This window comes from Heloderma suspectum, chromosome 1 (genome assembly GCF_057233095.1).
Source record: "Heloderma suspectum isolate Gila_16-S chromosome 1, 16-S_ref, whole genome shotgun sequence".
Taxonomy (NCBI): Eukaryota; Metazoa; Chordata; class Lepidosauria; order Squamata; family Helodermatidae; genus Heloderma; species Heloderma suspectum.
The window spans coordinates 269,826,918-269,847,441 of NC_139458.1; the positions used below are offsets into that span (position 1 = coordinate 269,826,918).

General features: G+C 42.7%; 1 long non-coding RNA gene across 3 annotated transcripts in view; it reads left to right on the plus strand.

Moving 5' to 3' along the window:
• Window positions 1-12,641, plus strand: part of LOC146359097 (uncharacterized) — a 55,182-nt gene extending 42,541 nt beyond the window's left edge. For 2 of the 3 annotated variants that reach the window (XR_014786541.1, XR_014786540.1), the window contains exons 3-4: window positions 2,418-2,564; window positions 11,603-12,641. This is a non-coding gene — a long non-coding RNA (uncharacterized LOC146359097). Of the gene's footprint in view, window positions 1-2,417; window positions 2,565-5,330; window positions 5,807-11,602 lie in introns of those variants that run through there. The other variant, XR_014786539.1, reaches the window with a different exon arrangement.
• Window positions 12,642-20,524: the final 7,883 nt, after the last annotated feature.

Genomic DNA, 20,524 nt, shown 5'->3' on the forward strand with positions numbered 1-20,524 from the left:
CAAATTTCCCAATTCTGAACTGGCAACGGCCAAATTACATTTGGTGGGATGCTGCAGGTACAGTTAAAATATGAACGCTTAGCAGTTGTGAATAATGTTGATGCCTTTGCACAACTAATTTTTATTGCTGAAGCTTTCATAGAATTTAGAATATAGTCTATGACATTCTGCATTAGCTTAGATGACTCGATAGATATAGATAGACAGATAGAATCATAGAATCATAGAATAGTAGGGTTGGAAGGGGCCTACAAGGCCATCGAGTCCAACCCCCTGCTCAATGCAGGAATCCAAGTCAGAGCATCCCTGACAAATGGCTGTCCAGCCTCGTCTTGAAGGCCTCCAGTGTGGGAGAGCCCACCACCTCCCCAGGTAATTGGTTCCATTGTCGTATTACTCTTACAGTCAGGAAGTTTTTCCTGATGTTCAGCCGGAATCTGTCTTCCTGTAACTTGAGCCCATTATTCCGTGTCCTGCACTCTGGGATGATCAAGAAGAGATCCTGGCCTTCTTCTCTGTGACAACCTTTCAAGTACTTGAAGAGCGCTATCATATCTCCCCTCAGTCTTCTCTTCTCAAGGCTAAACATGCCCAGTTCTTTCAGTCTCTCTTCATAGGGCTTTGTTTCCAGTCCCCTGATCATCTTTGTTGCCCTCCTCTGAACCCTCTCCAGTTTGTCTGCATCCTTCTTAAAGTGTGGTGCCCAGAACTGGACACAGTACTCCAGATGAGGCCTAACCAGTGCTGAGTAGAGGGGAACTAGTACTTCCCGGGATTTGGAAGCGATGCTTCTATGAATGCAGCCCAAAATAGCATTTGCCTTTTTTGCAGCCACATCACATTGTTGGCTCATATTCAGCTTGTGATCGACAACAATTCCAAGATCCTTCTCGCTTGTAGTGTGGTTGAGCCACGTATCCCCCATCTTGTAACTGTGCATTTGGTTTCTTTTTCCTAGGTGCAGAACTTGGCATTTATCCCTATTAAATGTCATTCTGTTGTTTTCTGCCCAGCACTCCAGTCTATCCAGATCACTTTGAATTTTGTTTCTATCTTCCAAAGTATTAGCTATCCCTCCCAATTTTGTGTCATCTGCAAATTTGATCAGCATTCCCTGCACCTCCTCCTCCAAGTCATTCATAAAAATGTTGAAGAGCACTGGGCCCAGGACTGAGCCCTGCGGTACCCCACTCGTTACCTCTCCCCAGTTTGAGAAGTTCCCATTGATAAGCACTCTTTGAGTCTGATTCTGTAGCCAACTGTGGATCCACCGGATCGTTGTTTCATCTAGCCCACTTTGAGCTAGTTTGCTCATCAGGATATCATGGGGCACTTTGTCGAAAGCCTTGCTGAAGTCGAGGTATATGATGTCTACAGCATTGCCACGGACTACAAGGGAGGTTACTTGATCAAAAAATGAGATCAGATTTGTCTGGCAGGACTTGTTTTTGACAAATCCATGTTGGCTTCGAGTAATCACGGCATTGTTGTCAAGAGATAAAAGGATTGCACAAATTCATAGAGGATAGATCTATCAGCACCCATTAGTTGTGACAGCTGAATGGAGCTTCCATATTCAGAAGGAATATACCACTCAGTATGAAATGCTGGGTGAAAACGGGGTGGCCGTTACCTTCATGTCCTGGTTGTGAGTTTCCCAAAAGATCTTCCTCATTGCTATTGGAAACAGGCTGCTGAGTAAGCTTTATCTTGACATGCTTCTTCTGATCCAGAATGTAGCAGATAGCCATCATGACTAGTAGCCATTGATAGTTATCCTCCATGAAAATGTCCATTCAAAGTTGTCATCCTCCTCTAGTGGCAAGCCTATCCACCTGCCCCCATGTCTGGCGGGAACAAGGAGGAGGAGAAGGAGGGGCCTACATAGAGAGCCCCACCCACTAGGCAACATAGAAGGGGGCCCTGAATCTGGATCCAGCCCTCATTTATTTTTGTATTTATTATATAGGGCCTAAACATATACTAGTAATAAACTGGTGGTTTCTGGCTCTAGCTGTCTGCTGAATTGCTTTGGCTGACAATGTGGATTTTACTTCTGGGACTTGAGAAAGTTTTTAAGCATTTATGTTAGCACCCTAAGAGAGGAAGCTGCAATATTCTTGGCATGGGAGAAACCAATGGCATATGTCAGTTCGGCACAGACTCCATTATTTTCTATACAGTGACACTGAGATCAGCCTTTCCACTGGATATATTCAGATTTCCTTAGCTAGGCCTCCCTGTAAACTAGCTATTAAAACAAAATAATAATACCAAGGTATTCTTGAACAGACCTTGTAAAAATAAATGAACCAATTAAATTAAGCTGAAAGGTACGGAAAGGTGCTGAGTGTTAAACAAGCAAAGGGGAGGGAGGGGGAAATCTGTTAATCATTTTATTACTGTTTTTCTTTCAGCCAAAGTCTTTGGAAATAATGATAATTCCTTACAGCTGACAAGCTGCCGATTATGTGAGAAAGGAAAGCTGTTATTCCCAGCCACGGTTCTGACTTGTTTTGACTACTGGAGTTCTAGCTCAAAAACCCCATGGAATATGCTCTTGGGTAAGAAATTGAAAAAGTTTTATGTCTGTTTAAACTGTTTTTATACAGACAAACCTGAAACTTCAATGGAAATCCCTATTGTTTTAGCTTTGGGGATGTCAAAGGCTGAGCTCAAAGACTATGTGTGATAGGTGATAGCTGGTAATGTGCTTATTGCCTTGAGCTTTGTTCTATCGGGAGTTGGTTGCGTGGCCTGATAAGAGGCAATGTTCCATGATTTAAAAAGAAAAGTACTCCTCTTTCTGGTTGTCCTATGGTGACAATGATTAAGTTTATATATAATTTGAAGCTATCTGATATGCTGCCTTGGTTCATCTTTAGACATAATGAGCAAACCATAGTTTGGCTGTTGTAAACAGGCTTCAGGCTCAGCCATTCCCTTCCCGCATGTTCCAATTCCTTCCCTGAATTAAGAAAACCATAAATTGCCTTGGTGTCCAAATTGGGTGAACTATGGATTGCACAAACCATAGTTTGCCTCAAAAGAAGAAAGGACATCATAGTCCAAAAGTTTGAACTGGACCATTTCGGTCCACTTTGTGATCCATTGTGCTTATGCTGGGGGAGCTATCTTCTGGTTTATGGAAAAAGGAACTGTGTACTAAACTAGATAGAGAAATATCTCTAGGAAAAACAATAGGAAACAGGGTTGCTGAGGCTTCTGAGAACACAGATATGAAATAAGAACATAATAATAATCCAGATCTAATTGAGTAAATAATAGAGAGCATTAATGAAGAGATTAGTATTTAGCCAGATAATGTACGAAGACAATCATTTTCTCATGTATTTTTGTTATTTGATCTTAATTTATGTTATAAGCTACTCTAGTTTCTGTTTCAAGAAGAGCAGGGTAAAAATCTGCACACAGAAAACAAACAAGTATGTAAGAGAGAGGTTGCATTCAGTTGTAACATAAAGCCATAGTTTAGTGCTACATGAATGCAGGTGTGCTCCCCCACCAGCACAGCTGCAAGGAAGAGACCAGAAGCATTTACTACATTTTCAACAAACCTCAGTTTATCTTTTTGTATGAACTGGGAACTGTGATTTGTTTTAATGATGGTTTATCCAAACAAATCAGGAATGAAAAAAAGTTTGATCTTGGCTTGTTCAGTCAAACCACAGTTTGGTCTGGGTTGAATGAAACAACAAACTGTGATTAGTAGAAAACAGAAGCAAATGCTTCTGATCTTCTCTTTCTAGCTGTGCCATAGAAAAGGGGAGTGCACGAGCCCCAGGTTCATTCACTTAGCACTAGGCACAAACATGGCTATCTAGCTTTCAAGAGTGTAAGTAATTTGTAAAGAATTTTAAACAGGTTTTCACAAATAAATTCCAAATAGATAAAAACAAACATAACATAGCATAGCATAACAAAAATAACATAAAATAATTTGAGCAGAGAGCGTATACATAAAATAAAATAAATGGAAACCAAAATCTACAGCACATGCAATAAAATCAGTGTCATAAATGTAAATAAAGCAAGTTATGGACTGATGATAAGGCATGGCCTGGTGAACTCTTGATTCACCAAACTCTTGATTTGGAAAGGAGACTACAAATATTTAGAGGAACTTGAAACATGTGAACTGAAAAGTTATCCATGTATTGATACTGCCAGCATAAACGTTATCATCCTGTTCCAGAAAAGGCAATGTTGGTGTGAAAGCAACCTTCCCCTTCATCCTTTCACTGCAGGACTTAAAGTGCGTGTGTGAACAAGTTCTGGGTATGCAAGTCCTACTGCTGGGCTGGAGACCATGCGGACAGCAGCCCTCTCCATTTTTGATAGTTTCATTGCATTTCATTGATTACATTTCTATACTGCCCAATAGCCAAAGCTCTCTGGGCAGCTTACAAAGATTAAAAACCTTAAAAATACAATATTGCACATAATATAAAAACCATTGACATACAAACACATAAACAGACTCCCCCCCACACACACACACACCCCTAAACAATTTTAGTTCTGATCATGTGACTTGTAGGGTGGCTAGGTGTCCTCCTTTACAGATGACAGTCCTCTATTTTGGAGAACTGGCAGAGGGCAGTCCTCTATATGATGGTGTCCTCTGTTTGATGGGCTGTCCAGCCCAAGTCTGGTTTAATGTCAAAGAACCATAAGGAGGAAGAACTGGGCCTTGAGGTTGCCCATCAACAGTTAGCATGTGGACAGCAGACTGAGCAGGCACACAAGTTACCTGGTCAGTCTTCACTATGGTGAGATGTATTCTGTTTTTATTTAAATTAAATAAATATTATTTCTAAATTTGCAGCTCTGCATATACATTTGCATATGCAAATGTTATGCAGGTTGGGGTCCTCTTTTGGGGTGACACAATTCCTCTTTTTTGGCAATGTGTAAGTGCACACCCTACTGGTCTGGAATGCAGGGAGACTTAATCCAGCCCCCCTCATCCAAACAGATGTCTTAGAGCTTTTCCTAAAGCTGACAAATATGGGCCCCATCTGATCCTTGGGTAGCTGCAGGTAAATACACATGGACGGGCCACTGTTGTGCACTGCTCTGGATGGGGGCCTTTGTTTTTCCTGAGCTGTAGAAATACAAGCAAACATGAATTCTGAAAATGTGCTATAAAGCCCAAGTAAAAATAAAGAGGGAGGCCTCCTGGCAGAAGTAAATGATACATTTGTTAAAACTGGATCATGTGGGTAATAGTTAGAGGAAAACATTTAAAAATGAGAATGGCAGCTTCTATTGCTGAATGCTGATGTCAAATATTACCTACTTCACAGAAACATTTGGAGACCAGGACTTTCAGAAGAATATATTGGAGCCATTCATTTCGGCTTTCTAGGACAGGCTCCAAGCTGTGAATTGCTAGCACCTTAGGGATGCAGAGGCCTACGCCACAGATGGGAAAGGGTACGAAGAGGCCAGTCTTGCTAAGCAGTGCTTGAGAGGAAGAGAAGCCCACAAGCCCTTACTTGCGGGAGACCTGAGGCAGCAGTGAAAGCCAAGCACAACAGGAGTCAGGACTGCGTAGCTGAGTGCGGGCAAGAACTGCACAGTGTGGGCCACTGAAGTTAGCAGCCACACCTGCTCCGGATGCGCTTTATCAGTCAGTAGCTGTACATCTTCATGACTCCATCTGTCGCCTTTGTCCATTGCCACCTCGGGTCTCCTGCTCAGGACCAAAAGAGACATTACTTTAAATGTGTGTCAAGCAGCTATGTCTTTTCTCATTTTTACTCTTGGGTAGGCGCAGGGCCCTTGATCCAGCCCAGGCTGCTAGTGTGGGGCAAATGGGAGCTTTTGGGATACAGATCACCTACTCTAGAGTACAAATTTTAAAAGATGTAGCCGCTAGACACACATTTAAAGTAATGTCTGCTTTGGCCCTGATACTGCATGAGACTTCCATCCCCCTTGACCCCCATTGAGCATGGTCACCTTTTCTCCACTCCTTCCGACCTGTTGTGCTACCTCACCACCTGCTCCTGCTCTCCTAGGGTATCCTTCCAACAACCTGGTGCCCCTGGATGTTTTGGACTTTAACTCCCATAAGCCCCAGCCAGCATAGCCAATGGTCAAGAATGCTGGGAATTGTCCAAAACCTCTGGAAGGCTGGTTGGGGAAAGCTGCCCAAGGGGTATGAAAGTATGACCTACAAATACTTCTGCAGCAAGTTAAGGATTTGCTTAACTTGACACTTTCAAGAGGGCAATGCACATATGGTTATGGACAGTCCAATTCATGCCATAGCAGACCACACGAATAATTCGGTGTCTGTTTAGACACTCAAAACTTATTTGCTAGCCCCAAGTGACTGACGGCTTGTTTTACTATGGCATGCATTATCTTCCTTTGATCTTGCTAAAAGCAAGATGTTAGGGCACCATAAAGTATATAGTCATAATTTTCCTCAAAGAAGGATTTTTTTTCATTGCAGCAAGGAGATAAAACCTTAAGCATCACCTTAAACTTTGGCTTCTCTATAAATGCCTGTGTTTGCCAAAGAAAGACACATACCAGATTGTTTGCTGGTCTGTACTGCAATAAAGCACCCGGGCTCTTAGTTTTATCAACTGCTAGTATGCCTTTAACAAATCACAATTAAACATTAACAGCCTAGGGAGCAATGTGGAGGGAGTCTACCGGCCTTTGAAGCAGTATTTGCCAATTAAGCAAAGTCTGACATGAGAGTAAAGGTGGCAGGGATCCAAGCCAGGGAAATGAAAGTCAACCACTTCAGTGGCATTCATTAGCTCGACAGGCATTCTTTGTGTGGCCTGTTTCTTTACTATTGCCAAATCCACACCCTGCTCAGGAACTCACTAAGGTTCTGGGAAAGTTTGCTCAGATAAGCTTATTATGGAAATAACACTTTGTCACCCTTTACAATTTGCTTCTTGTTAAATTATCTTTTATCTGCTCTCTGGACTATTTGCCACCTCTCTGTAGGTACCATTCTGGAGGTGAGGGAGAGGGGAAGGTGAATGCTATTCCATTCGCTTTGGATTCCTCGATTTCCCCTAGCAGTGAAGACAACTTTATTTTCTTTTTCTTTTATAAAGGTCTTTAGGTGTGCAGTCATTGTATTTGTGCATTGATGCATTTTCATCCCTGTCAGCAGGACATCTGAACAACCAGGGTGGGCATGCCTAACAATGCATTTTACTTCATAGTGTAATCCAAAATACCCTTTGCCTCTGAAACCAGAATGGGTGAGAATGAGAGAGGTGTTATTCCAATGCACCCTAAGGCTGCATTCCTTAGGCGGAAAGCACTTACTACTACCTGACTAATTACTGATGTCCTGCCCCATTGCACCAAAATGCTCTGACACACCTGAGCATGCACTTAGCAGGTCCTCTGGTTCTACAATCTGCACCTTGGCATGTATCAGTGGGATAATAATTCAGTTGCCCCTCCTTTTAAACAATTCAGTACTGCCTGTTACATTCTCTCCAGCATTCTGAGGGACAGTATATTTTTCTGGTAATTTGCTGGTATTTTGCTGTCCCTATTTTGTTCTTTTGTGTCTTCTGAAATGCCTTGTTCAAATGTTTAGCATGAAATGGTAGAGTTTAGAATTCAGCTTTCTTCCCAGAATCTCTAGAAGTGAAATCTCTAAGGGCTCAAACTCATGCAGGTTTAAACAGAAAACGCCCTACAACAAAAAGTTTGACAACAAGCAGAAAAGGAGAGTGATGACAAGTGAGTGAGAGACAGTGTGTTTGTTTGCTTGTTTTCTTGCTAAGTCTCTGTTTGCTTTGAGAAGCCAGCCCCGTGTGGCACAGTCCCAGTATGTAAAATTGTTTAAACAGGGAGGGGAGAGGTATATATTTCAATGTGAGAATGGAAAAGTCATAAACTGGATTATAATACTTTGAAAGAATGGAAAACAGCATAATCTGGTTTATAACTGGAGAGCCAGTGTGGTGTAGTGATTAGAGTGCTGGACTGGGACTCAGCCATGAAGCTCACTGGGTGACTTTGGACCAGTCACTCTCCAACTACCCTCTTCACAGGGTTGTTGTGAAGATAAAATGGAGAGGGGGAGGAGGATCATGTAAGCCACCTTGGGTTCCTTGCAAGGGGAAAAGAGGTGGCACATGAATGTAATAATACATAATTAAAATTTAATAATAATGCTTTGTGAGAATGGGAAAAGGCATAAACTGACTTATAATGCATTTGCACAATGTTATGTATTTAAAAAAAAGTCGTGTGCCAGATGGCTGGCCGGCCAACTTTTATATCTTTAAAAGCTCCTCTGCACAATGTTGGCCCTGCCTCCAGTGACCCCTTGGCTCCACCTCTGCTGGCCTGCTTTCCACTGCACCAGTCAAATAGACCACAAGCTGCCACTGGCAGCTTCCCAAACTTGGGAACTACTCACCCACCATGCCTCCATCTTATCAGGATTCAGTTTCAGTTTATTGGCACTAATCCATCCCATTACCAAGTCCAGATGGCTGTTCAGCACCTCCACAGCCTCACCTGATTCAGATGACGCAGAGAAATAGAGCTGGGTGTCATCCCGTATTGATGACACCTCACTCCCAGTCCTCGGATGACCTCACCCAGAAGCTTCATTAAGATGTTATGGAGGACGGGGGGATAAGGTGGAATCTTGCAGGACCCCACAGCTCAAATGCCATGGGGTCAAGCAGACATCCTCAATACTGCCTTCTGAAACTGACCCTGAAAGCAAGAGTGGGACCACCATATCATTGTGACCCCCAGTCCCCCCTCTACAGAGCCAGTCCAGCAAGATACTATGGCCGGTGGTATCAAAAGCTGCCAAGAAGTCAAGGAGGACCAACAAGATCAGCCTCTCCCTGTCTGTCTCCTGATAGACATCCATCAGAGCAACCAAGGCTGTTTTAGTGCCAAACCCCAGCCTAAACCAAGATTGAAATGGGTCTAGTTAACCTGTTTCATCCTAAACAGCCTGGAGCTGGACCACCACCATTCTCTCAACCATCTTGCCCCCCAAAGGGATATTTGCAACCAGGTGATAATTGTTACAATCTTCTAGGTCCAATGAGGCTTTTAAAGAAGTAGCCTCAGAACTGCCAGGACTTCTCCCTCTCTCAATGTGGCATCAGCCACCTGGACCCACCTGGACCCACCTGGACAGTTCCCTTCAGCTTGATGTAAAAAGCCAAGATGGGAAAGGGTTAAGGTGGTTGGGCAGACCGCTCAAAGCACCTTGTGCACATCTGCGAGCTGCAACAACTGAAATGGATCCCACAAAACCAGACCAGATGGTGCTCTGAATGCATCCTCTGGAACATGTGGCCATCCTAGTTACAAATGTGTTCCTATTTCCATTGCTGGAACGTTGGAGAGTATGGTGTCCGGCTGTGAGGATCATGTCACTTATGCTCTGGGTTGCTAGGTTGCAGAGGCAGCTTCTAGTCCTGCAAAAGACTCTCCAGTGTGCTCCAAATGAATTGCATTGTAAGCGACATTGGCTTATTTGAATGCAGGAGGAGAGGGATCACTTTGCGGAAAGTGTTATCAAGCAGAGCACCATGGTTCTAATTTTGAAATGTACCTTGGCCCATTAGTAGGATCTCTTATTTCCATGTTTATATCGTTAGACTGTCCCTGAGGAGCAGGGAGCTATTTTAGCTGCATGGAACAAATAATGATCAAGGCCATGATCCTATCCATAAGACCCAGCCAGCATGACTGCGTTTATTATTACTGTCCCAAACATCAAGCTGCAGAATTTATTCATGACGTTAATAGCCCTTCCATCACTCTATCTCAAAGCATACTTTGCAAATAAGAGGTAAGTTAATTAATACAATCCACTCAGCAGGACATTATCTATGCCTTTATGCCAAGATTAGAAAGGCAGCATAGGTAGTATCACACCCCAGGCCCATTTTTACTTTCAAAAATAGAGCTGTCCTAAGTACCTAATTTTCTCTAGGTTAATTATATATGTAGCGGACAGACAATTAGTTATTTGAAATGCTAATATTTTTCAATTAAAGTTAAGATAATGGATTTACTTTGTCCTATGAACAATTGTCTAATGCTATTAGACTAATGCTAATCTAATACTAGTGCTGGTCAAATACAAGTGAGAAGAAACCGCAGTTAAGCCATCAAGGATATGGAGGCTGGTGGGTGGGCCAGAATAGGAGATAGCACAAAGTTGGCTAAAGTACCACTGCCTCTCCCACATGTTGCCTTTGTGCCCCCTGCCCATCACAACTGCTGTGGTGGATCCTCCCTCCTGGTCCCTGAACGCATTGTAATTCCCTCCCAAACACATCCTGGATCCTGAATTTAATCAACTCCTAATCCCACATATATCTCTGTTTAGAATCCTTAGAAACATAGGAAGCTGTCTTATACTGAGTCAGACCATGGGTCCATCCAGCCCAGTATTGTCGACACAGATTGGTGGTGACCCTGCAGAGCTTCAGGCCCTACCTGGAGTTGTCAAGGATCTACCCTGGGACCTTCCACATGCTAAGCATGTGCTCTGCCACTGAGCCATGGCTCCTCCTAGCCTCAAATTACAGCCCACCAATACCGGCAGAGAAGGGGGAGCAGGCTCTATTTGTTTAGGCCCCAGCCTCTAGAGTTCCTTCTGATGTTAATCCTGTTGGCCCTTGCCACAGCCGCATCTGCTCCTCTGCTCTCCCAGCTGCTTTGCTGCTGTTTGATGTCTTCCCAACTGGATCCCTCTTCAGGGATAGCAATACCCAGGAGCATTACAGGATAGAGGCTGGGAGAAATCTCTTGGATCCAGAGGCTGCATCTCTCTCTTTCTCCCCATCCCCCTCTCTGGTCATCTGTCCACACTGAAAAGGATGGGCTCCTACAATGCTTCCTCTTGAGTCCCAGTGGCAAATGAGTGTATGCTGTTGTTGCTCCATCTTGCAGCTTACCTTCTGGACTTGGCCTGGAAGAAGAGTAGGCAGAGAAGCAACAGTCTGTGCTAAGTTTTAATTTGGAGTGGAGGAGGAGGAATGAGATGAGGTGAGGTGAGATGAGATGAGATGAGGTGAGGCAAGGCAAGGCAAGGCAGAGATGAGGTGAGGTGAGGTGAGGTGAGGCAAGAGATGAGATGAGATGAGATGAGGTGAGGTGAGGCAAGGCAAGGCAGAGTGAAGCAGTGCAGTAGGGAGTACGCTTGTCATTTATGTATTAATTATTTAACTTAATCATAATGACTGAAAAGTGCCCCAAATCTGCTGCCTTGAAGCAACTTGCTTCAGCTCACTGCATTGTTGGATTGCTCTTGGCGGAGAGGGTCATTTTTCCATTTTACAAGGTCATAACATTAGGGTGGCAGCTTATGAATTGCCAAAAAAGAAGAAATGCATCACCCTCCCCCAAAAGACAACAAAAAGAGGGTGCAAATTTGTATAAGTTTGCACATGCTAATTTATTTGTATAGATGGAAATTTAGAAATAATTGTTGTAATTCAAATAGAAATACAGTGCATGTATTTATATATGTAATTTATTGAATCGATTTATATTCCACTGTTCATATTTAAAAATATCTCTAAATATCTGCAATATACAGTGGGGAAGACTGGGACCACATGAGCTTTGTGCCTTGCAGTCTGCTGTCCAGGTGTTAATGGTTGATGGGCAACTTGAAGATCCAGCTCATCCTTTTGAAGGTTCCTCAGATGTTCTGGAAGCTGAATGCCCTTTAAAATCAAAGACGCAAAGCAAAGAATATCTGGCAAGTGAAATCCAGCTACACAAGAGGAAAATGGAAAATAAGGGAGATGGTTTCATATAGTACTATGGACTTAAGATATTTGATTATCTTTTTATATTACTACAGAACTGTTGTGCACATGTGACTATACGCATATATTGAAGTGTATGCGGTGTGTGTGTGTGTGTGTGTGTGTACACACATCTCTGTGTGTGTGTCTGCCTGTCTACACACACACACACTTTCACAGATTTCTGATTATGCTCGAGGAATAATACAGACAACACTGAGAGAATGCATGGGACTGTAGAGTACATGCATGATTATGGCGAAGTCATGAAAAATTAGGCATCAAAGAAAAGGGCAAATTGAAAATTGAGGCAGCACCCAATGTGTGCAGAGGTTATTTACATAAAGCCTATGTGATTATCTTCTCTGCTGTTCAGTAAAAATAGTTCTTTACTTATAATGGAATATCAGCAGCAACACATGGGATTTTTGCTATCTCTGTTATGCAGGCCTCTTGTGAAGGGACTAAGTTGCCCAATTTGTACTATGAACTTTTGACCTTTTCTGTCTGCTGGAGAATAATATGTTTCACTGTTTCTGTTTTGCCCAACATAAACAAGTGTAGATGGAAAAGAAATATGTTGTATGTGAAATGCCCAGACTGGTTGTATTTCTTCATTGCTGGAATCTGAGAAGTAGACGGCATATTTTTAAATTTCTTGACTGTTGCAAATTCTCAAGCATTTGATTGCACCTTATTTTTTTACACTCCTCTTATAATTTATTTCCAATGGTTTTAATCAAAATCAGAGGTCTTTAAAAGGGGGTCGGGCAAGTGAAGGGAGGGCTGTCAACATCTCCTAGTCATGATCACTATATGCCACACCTCTGGGTTCAAAGGCAGCATGCCTCAGAATTAGGGATGTTGGAGAAATCTGCAATGGATTCAAATGTGTTCGGATGTCTATGCATCCAACCTCCAGATTCTGCAGCAGACTGGCTTTTTCTGAGTTGCGCAGGTTCTGTGGACTTGCAGGCTGGTCTTTTACTTTTGGCGGGGGTGTTATGCAACTTCACTTTTGCGCTTGCACACACTTGTGCAAGTAGAATGACATACTCATACATTCATTAAAAAAAAAATCCGATTCCACTAGTGAGCAGATGATGGAATCAAAGACGCCTGACAATCTGCAAAACACAGAATAGATTTAACAAAATCCATACACCCCTAGTCAGAAGGACCAGTTGCTGGGGACCACCTGTGAGAAAGGGTTATTGCCCTCATGTCCTGCTTGTGGGTAGGGATGTCAGAGAATTCCGCCACAGATCTCGGTGAGGCCGAATGCCAGTGCATTCGGCCCCCCGAAATCTGTGGTGGAATGGCCTGCCACCCCCCCCCTGCCACCCCACGGATCCCCCCCGGGGTGAGACTTACCTGGGGCGGATGTTCCGGGCGGTAGCGGCAGCGGCGACTGGTCTTCCGACCAGCTGCCACCGCCGCCATTTGCAGTCTGGCGGGTTTTTTTTTTTTTTTTTTTTAGAGAGACATGATAGGCTACATAAAGATTTATGTAGCCTATCACGGCTGGGTTAAAAAAAAAAACGCATATGCAAATGGCGGCAGCTACGGCCCCCACCATTTGCGTTCCTTATTTTTCGCCGTCCTAGTCTACGTAAATATTTACGTAGTCTATTAAGGCGAAAATAAAGGGGAACGCAAATAGCGTAGCAGGCGCTATTTGCATCCCTTTTTGATTCACCATTTTAGCCTACGTAAATATTTACGTAGGCTAAAACAGCGAATCAAAAAGACGCAAAAAGTGCCCCATACGCTATTTGTGGTCCCCTTTATTTTCGCCATCTTAGTCTACGTAAATATTTACGTAGTCTAAGATGGCGAAAAATAAGGAACGCAAATGGCGGCAGCCATAGCCACCGCCATTTGCGTATGCGGTTTTTTTTTGTGTGTTTTTTTTTTACCCAGAGCCCTCCGCAGCCAGAAATCCAGCTGCAGATGGCTCTGGCCTGGGCCTGGCCGGCTGCTCTGCAGAGCTGCCACAGAGCACAGCCGGCCGTCAAGGATTCCGGGGGCGGAGAAACGGATCGCTTCCCACCCCGTCGAGGATTCCGGGGGGAGGGACGGAACGCCTCCCCCCCCACCATTAACATAATCCGCAGAAAGGTAAGTGACTTTCGTACATCCCTACTTGTGGGCTTCCCATGGGCATCTGGTTGGCCACTGAGGGAAGCAAGATGAAGGATTAGATAGGCCTCTGGTCTGATCCAAGAGGACTCTTCTTACATTTTTAAGAGGTCCAATCCTGTTCACAGCAGATCTAGTCATATTCCTACAATGGCATTTCAAATATGTATCATGGACTGGATATCTTGCTTTGGCCGTATATTCTCTTGTGGCTCCCCCCACCCCTTGGGAAGTGTCTTTCCTTATTTCCTAAGTGCCATTCCCTACATCAGAATTCTCATCAACATCTGGTCCAGAAATTGTTAATGGAAATAACTCTAACAACACAGTTCAATACATAGCTACTCAGAAGTAAGTCACACTGAGTTTAATGGGGCTTACTCCCAGGTAAGTGGGAATGTAAGATTGCAGCCAAATGCTACAATTCTATATACTCATACTAGAAGTAACCCAACTGAATATGATAGGACTTCTGAGTAAACATTTTTAGTTTTCTAATTTATTATTACAAAAATTTCTTGATTGGATTAATAATGTAAGTAATGAGTTTGGCCTTAAAATAAATATCAAGAAAAAAATGGTGATAAGTAAAAAAAAACCTTTTACTGCATATTACGATAAATAATATGCCAATTAAGCACGTCACAAAATACAAATACCTAGGAACTTGGCTCAATGAAAGAAATGAACAAACAGAAGAAATAAACACAAGAGTGGAGATGGCGAGAACAGCGGTTCTTAAAATGAAACAATTATTATGTAGTCGAGACCTAAATCTTGCAGTAAGGATTTGGATGGTAAGTTGCTACATGTTCTCAATATTATTTTATGGAGTGGAGGTTTGGACACTTAAAAAGAACAATCTGAGGAAAATGGAATCATTCGAAATGTGGATATACCGATGCATGCTGAAAATACCATGGACTGATTGAGTAATGAATGAGGACGTACTATACAGAGTAAACAAACAAACAGATTTGGTAAAGACCATCAAAAGAAGAAAGTTACAATATGTTGGTCATATTATACAAGGCAAAAAATACGCCATACTCCAACTCAGTATAAAGGGAAAATGGAATGAAAAAGATCAATAGGAAGAGGACGAACATCATGGCTAAAGAATCTGATGGAATGGTTCAGCTGTACTTCTATACAACTATTCAGAGCAGCGGCATCGAAAACAAAAAATCTGTAATACTACCCAACCTCCGATAGGAGACGGCCCCTTTAAGAGGGACAATTTATTATTACATTTATATCCGCCCTTTTTTCCCCTTTCAAGGAACCCAAGGTGGCTCACATGGTCCTTGTCCTCTCCATTTTGTCCTTGTCCTCTCCATTTTGTGGATAAATTGCTTGGAGGTTTGATGTCTACCACATGTTCCCTTGATTCTTGCCCACCCTGACTACTGAAATCTGGGTTGGAGATATTTATTTATTACATCCCGCTTTTCCCTCTTGGAAACACAAGGTGGCTGATATGATCCTTCTTCTCTCCATTTTATCCTCACAACAACCCTGTGAGGTAGGTTAGTCTGAGAGTCAGTGAATGGCCCAAGTCACCCAGTGAGCTTCATGGCTGACTGGAAACTAGAACCCAAATCCCGGTTCAACAATCTAACCACTACACCACATTGGCTCTCCACATGCTTAGGATTGCCATATGAATTATTATTTTGAGATTCTAGGCTAGTCATCTTATCACTGTTTTAACTGTGTGATTTGTGCAAGATGACTGAAGAAGGGTATATTACAGTTTGGATCGAGAATCACAACAAACTCTGAGAAACATATTCAAAGCATTCAAATTCGTTCATTGTGTGTGTGTGTGTGTGTGTGTGTGTATGAATGAGCATTTTCAACTCCTGGTATTCCAAACCCTGACCTACAGAAGGCACTGCAAAGTGATATAGTGTGGAGAAAATAATTATTAGGCTAAGTATTCCCAGGATGTTTAGTTTTGTTTCAAAGTTGGTCTCACACTTCTGTTTTAGCGCATGCATCCCAACTGGTGTTAGCGTTGTTCGGATTGCATCATTTCTGAGAAGGGATGACTAGGCATCTCTAACAAAGAATTATCAGCACTTTCACAAAATCACAACCTTGGGAAAAGCCATGGGAGCTGAGCTGATTTCAAGCAGATTTGATATTTGCCACATTGTCGCACCTTCTGTTTCTTTTGAAGATAGTTTGATTGGAAGCTGTGCAAAATCACTCTCATCTGATCCAAGTCCTTGCCTAAAGGATGCTTCACAGTTACTTAGGTTTCTTTCTTTTCATTCTGTATAAGACCCTAATCATTAGGCCACTTTGGAGAGGAAAAGGAGCATGAGAGTAACCTGAGACGGACACAAAGTGGATAGATTTGCTAGCACAATTTCAACCCTATGTGGGATTTACAATACAGGCGTTTATCCTTTGGCCACCAGCTGCAGGAAATGTCATCTGTTATTTGGTAAGTAGTATCATATTGTAGAATGCATCATTGCCTCTCAATTATGCCATTACACATTGACTTGTGCTACTTCACACTGGGCTTCACTATTTGGCTAGCCTGAATTCCTGCGTAGGAAACTCACAGGAACATTTCAGGCATATGTGGCAGAACAGCTGGTTGTTCTAACAGCCCAACCCTGAGTGTGTCTTCTCAGAAATTAGTGACACTGATGTCACTGGGACTAATCCCAGGTTAGTGTACATGACCAAATCCTATGCAGTTTACTCAGGGGTAAGAGACATCACCTTGCTGACAAACATCCATATAATCAAAGCTATGGTTTCCAGTAGTAATGTATGGCTGTGAGAGCTAGACTATAAGGAAGGCTGAGCGCCGAAGAATGGATGCTTTCGAACTGTGGTGCTGGAGAAGACTCTTACGAGTCCCCTGTACTGCAAGGAGGTCAAATCAGTCAATCCTAAAGGAAATCAACCCTGAGTGCTCATTGGAAGTACAGATAGTGAAGCTGAAGCTCAAATATTTTGGCCACCTAATGCGAAGAGAAAACCCACTGGAAAAGACCCTGATGCTGAGAAAGATTGAAGGCAAAAGGAGAAGGGGACGGCAGAGGATGAGATGGCTAGATAGCATCACCGATGCAATGAACATGGACTTGAGCACACTCTGGGAGAGAGTGGAGGACAGGAAGGTCTGGCATGCTATGGTCCATGGAGTCACGAAGAGTCGGACATGACTTAACGACTGAGCAACAACAAAGTCCCACTGACTTCAACTGGATATACTTCCAAGTAAGTGCGCATAAGAATGCAATCTCAGACTCTTTCCTGACAGAAACACCGTCCCCCCACCCCACCCTGCAGCCCCCTGTCAATTTCTTCTTAGGGTTTTTGCTATTAGATTTCTGTGAATAAGACCATCACGGTGGGCTTGCCTTAAAGCAATACTGGGCCAGAGTCTTGGACTTGACAAAGGAGTGCTGATAGCCCAGGATATTCAGGTGAGGAGTCCCAATGGGAGCTAATTGTTCAAAGATCACTTCTTGATTCAAGACCACACTGGAATGTTTGGAATACTGGAAAACTGCAAAAACCGATCAAAGAAGTAGGTATCCGGCATACCTCCCACCCGAGCTAAGGATGGTATAATCTAGCTCTGTTTCTGTATGTTTGTGAAAGGGAACAATGAGGACAGACTAAAGCTATCAAGTTATACACAGAACAAGGCAGAGAGCTGGGTTTGGGGCTTTGCAAGCTCTGGAAAGTGGAGCCGCCTCTCTCTGATGTGAGGCAGTGGATTTGGTTGTCTGTTGGGGTGTTTAAGCTGTGCCTCCATCTATGCTCAACTGCTACATCTTCAAATCAACTAAAATATTACAAAATGGCTTAAGCCTCTGATATCCAAATGTTTTGGGTGACAACTCCCATCATCCCTGACCAGTGGCCATGTTGGCTGGGGCAGATGGGAGTTGTAGTCCAAAACCTCTGAAGTTTGTTCACCAGGTTGTTAACCCCAGCTCTAGAGATATCCTTCCAAAGGAAAATAAATCTGGTTAAGCACTGTGCCACGGGACCTCTTACTGCTCAAAGAGGTGGGGAAAGTGAGAATATGTTAGTGCTAGAGGAAGGACTAAACCTGTACTAACACCATGTAAGCTAACAGTGCAATTTGCTGTGCCCTCAGGGTAGATGTTGGTATCAGTAGCTTTGCTGTGGGCAGGGATGGGTGACAGGTTTACTGCAAAGGGATCAAATCATTTTGGGGGTTTGCCTTTAAAAATCCAGTGTCTGTGTTTTCATGTACAGAATAGAGCAAGCAAAGAACCTAGGAACACATTTTTGAAAAGAAAAATGATGGGACAGTGAGTACTATCAGTGGAACGACTACTTTAAAAACAATTAGGTGAGCACTCTTGCTGTCATAGTACAACAGGATCATCTCAGCTTATAGGAGATAGGGGTCTTTAAAGAAAAGAAAAAAGAAAAAGATTCACAGTGGTACAGATACAGAAGGGTATCATGAGTCACCAGCGAGGTCACAGATACTAGCCAATAGGTATACTTGGCAGTAAGTAAACCCATGTCTTGCTTAACCAGCACTCACAAGTTGCTATCGGTTTGGGGGATGCAGGTACAGAAAGCATGTCCCTAGTAGAATCAACCTTCTTTTAAACTCTGTGCTACTACAGGTTAATTAAATATGGTAGGTCTCCAGGACTTAGATCTGGTCAGTGGGCATGAGCCACGATAGCAAAAGCAAGACCTCCATGCCCAGGAGACTGGAATGGTGCTGAACTGATGGCCCATGGGCCCATTCCATCCCCCAGAACAATTTTATTGCCCCTTGTTAATACTGCCAATTTTAATTGAGGTAGAGTTTTAAAAAGAAGAAAAACATTCCCACAGTTTCACTTAGAAGGGTGGGTATTCACTCGGAATGCAGGGGAGGGGGACAAAGATATTACATATGTTGTTACATCTCTCATTTGGATCCTGTGTCTATGTATTTGTATGTACTACTGTGTCTAAGCACTTTATGTGCACTCTAACACTGAAGCTCTTAGCACAAGGAGGTGCCAACATTATGAGGCCCATTGGTGAGATAGAAATAATTTTATAAACAGTGTGAGAGCGAGAAAGAGAGAGTTCGCTGTACTCAGGCTATGGACTGAAAAACAAAGTGGCCCCTGTAAATGCAGAAGACAGCCACACTGATGGAAGGGAAGATTGCAAATAAACCCATGGTTTTGTAAGGCACAAAAGGTTAGAGTTGTAATTTGCTACGGTACACATTGTTAGCACTATTCTTCTCCAAGGGCAGCTGGATTGGGGAGTAAAATCCTTTTGGCTCTTAATCCATTTCCATTGATGTCAATAGGAAGTCTCTATTGCCTTCATTGAGAACTGAATCACAACTTTATGTTCTCTAAGATTTACTCTTGTTGTTTAGTCATTAAGTCATGTCCAACTCTTCGTGACCCCAAGATTTACTCTAGCTGTGATTAATGTAGGTAAAAAAAAATAAGACATTAAGGGTGCAATCCTATGGATAATTAGACAGAAAAACATACTACAATCCCTAGCATTCCCCAGCCAGCCATGCTGGTTGTAGGACTTTTTTCTGTCTAAATATGTATATGCCTTCTTACCTGGGAGTAAGCCCCATTCAAAACACTGTATGTTAAATCACAATCCTATGCATGCCTATTCAGCAGTAAGTCCCGTTGAGATAGATGGGACTTACTCCCAGGTAAGGAGGTATGTAGGAGGGCAGACGAAAGTTTCTTGGGCTTGAGTGTGCCTCTGTACAGGCAAGCATGCTCATGCTGGCAGTTTCAGTTAGCCTCAGCAAGACGTTGGTGCTTGCCTTGCTGAGAATCAGCCCATTTCGGTGAATTACCCACATGCAGCGTCTCCGAATATTTTCACAAATGAGTCCCCTAAGCTACGTAACAGCACATCATGAAAAATTAAGGACAAGTTCTACATTTGCTGTTCAGCTGTCAGCCACAAGACTCCTGTAAAATGAGCTGGATAATCCCTCTCAAGAAAGAAAAAGCAGGGGGTGTACATGCAATGAGGGTGCTACAGGCTGTAAGGAACATGGAAATTGTTTCTCTTACATAAAAACACTGGTTCTTGATTAAAGCCAAAACTTACATGCAATAAAAAGGGCAGTGTATCATGTGCGTTTGCTGTGATTTCATTTAATATCTAGGTAGATGAAGACACCCCTAAGCATTTATGTCTTGCTACCATTTTTTAACCTTTAGCTAATTACAGGACAATCCTTTACAAGTCATAAGGTTGACATGAAAGGAACCACTAATAAGATGCCTACTTCTTCCCATTAAAATTGCCAGATGCAAGTTGTGTTAAATCATTGCACAGAAGTTTAAAAGCAAAGTCATTTTATGGTGAAAAGGCTCTGGTCAAACGGTAGGGTTTTCCTTTATTTAAGATGGGTTTAAAAAAAATCTTCTCTTGCAACAGTTAAAATAAATTTATAATGGATGTTAACATGTGTGTTTTTTAACCAAAAAAATAGAAGGGTTGTACATAAATAAACATACATTCACCTGTTAATTTGCTTCTCCATGGTTGCTTAATGC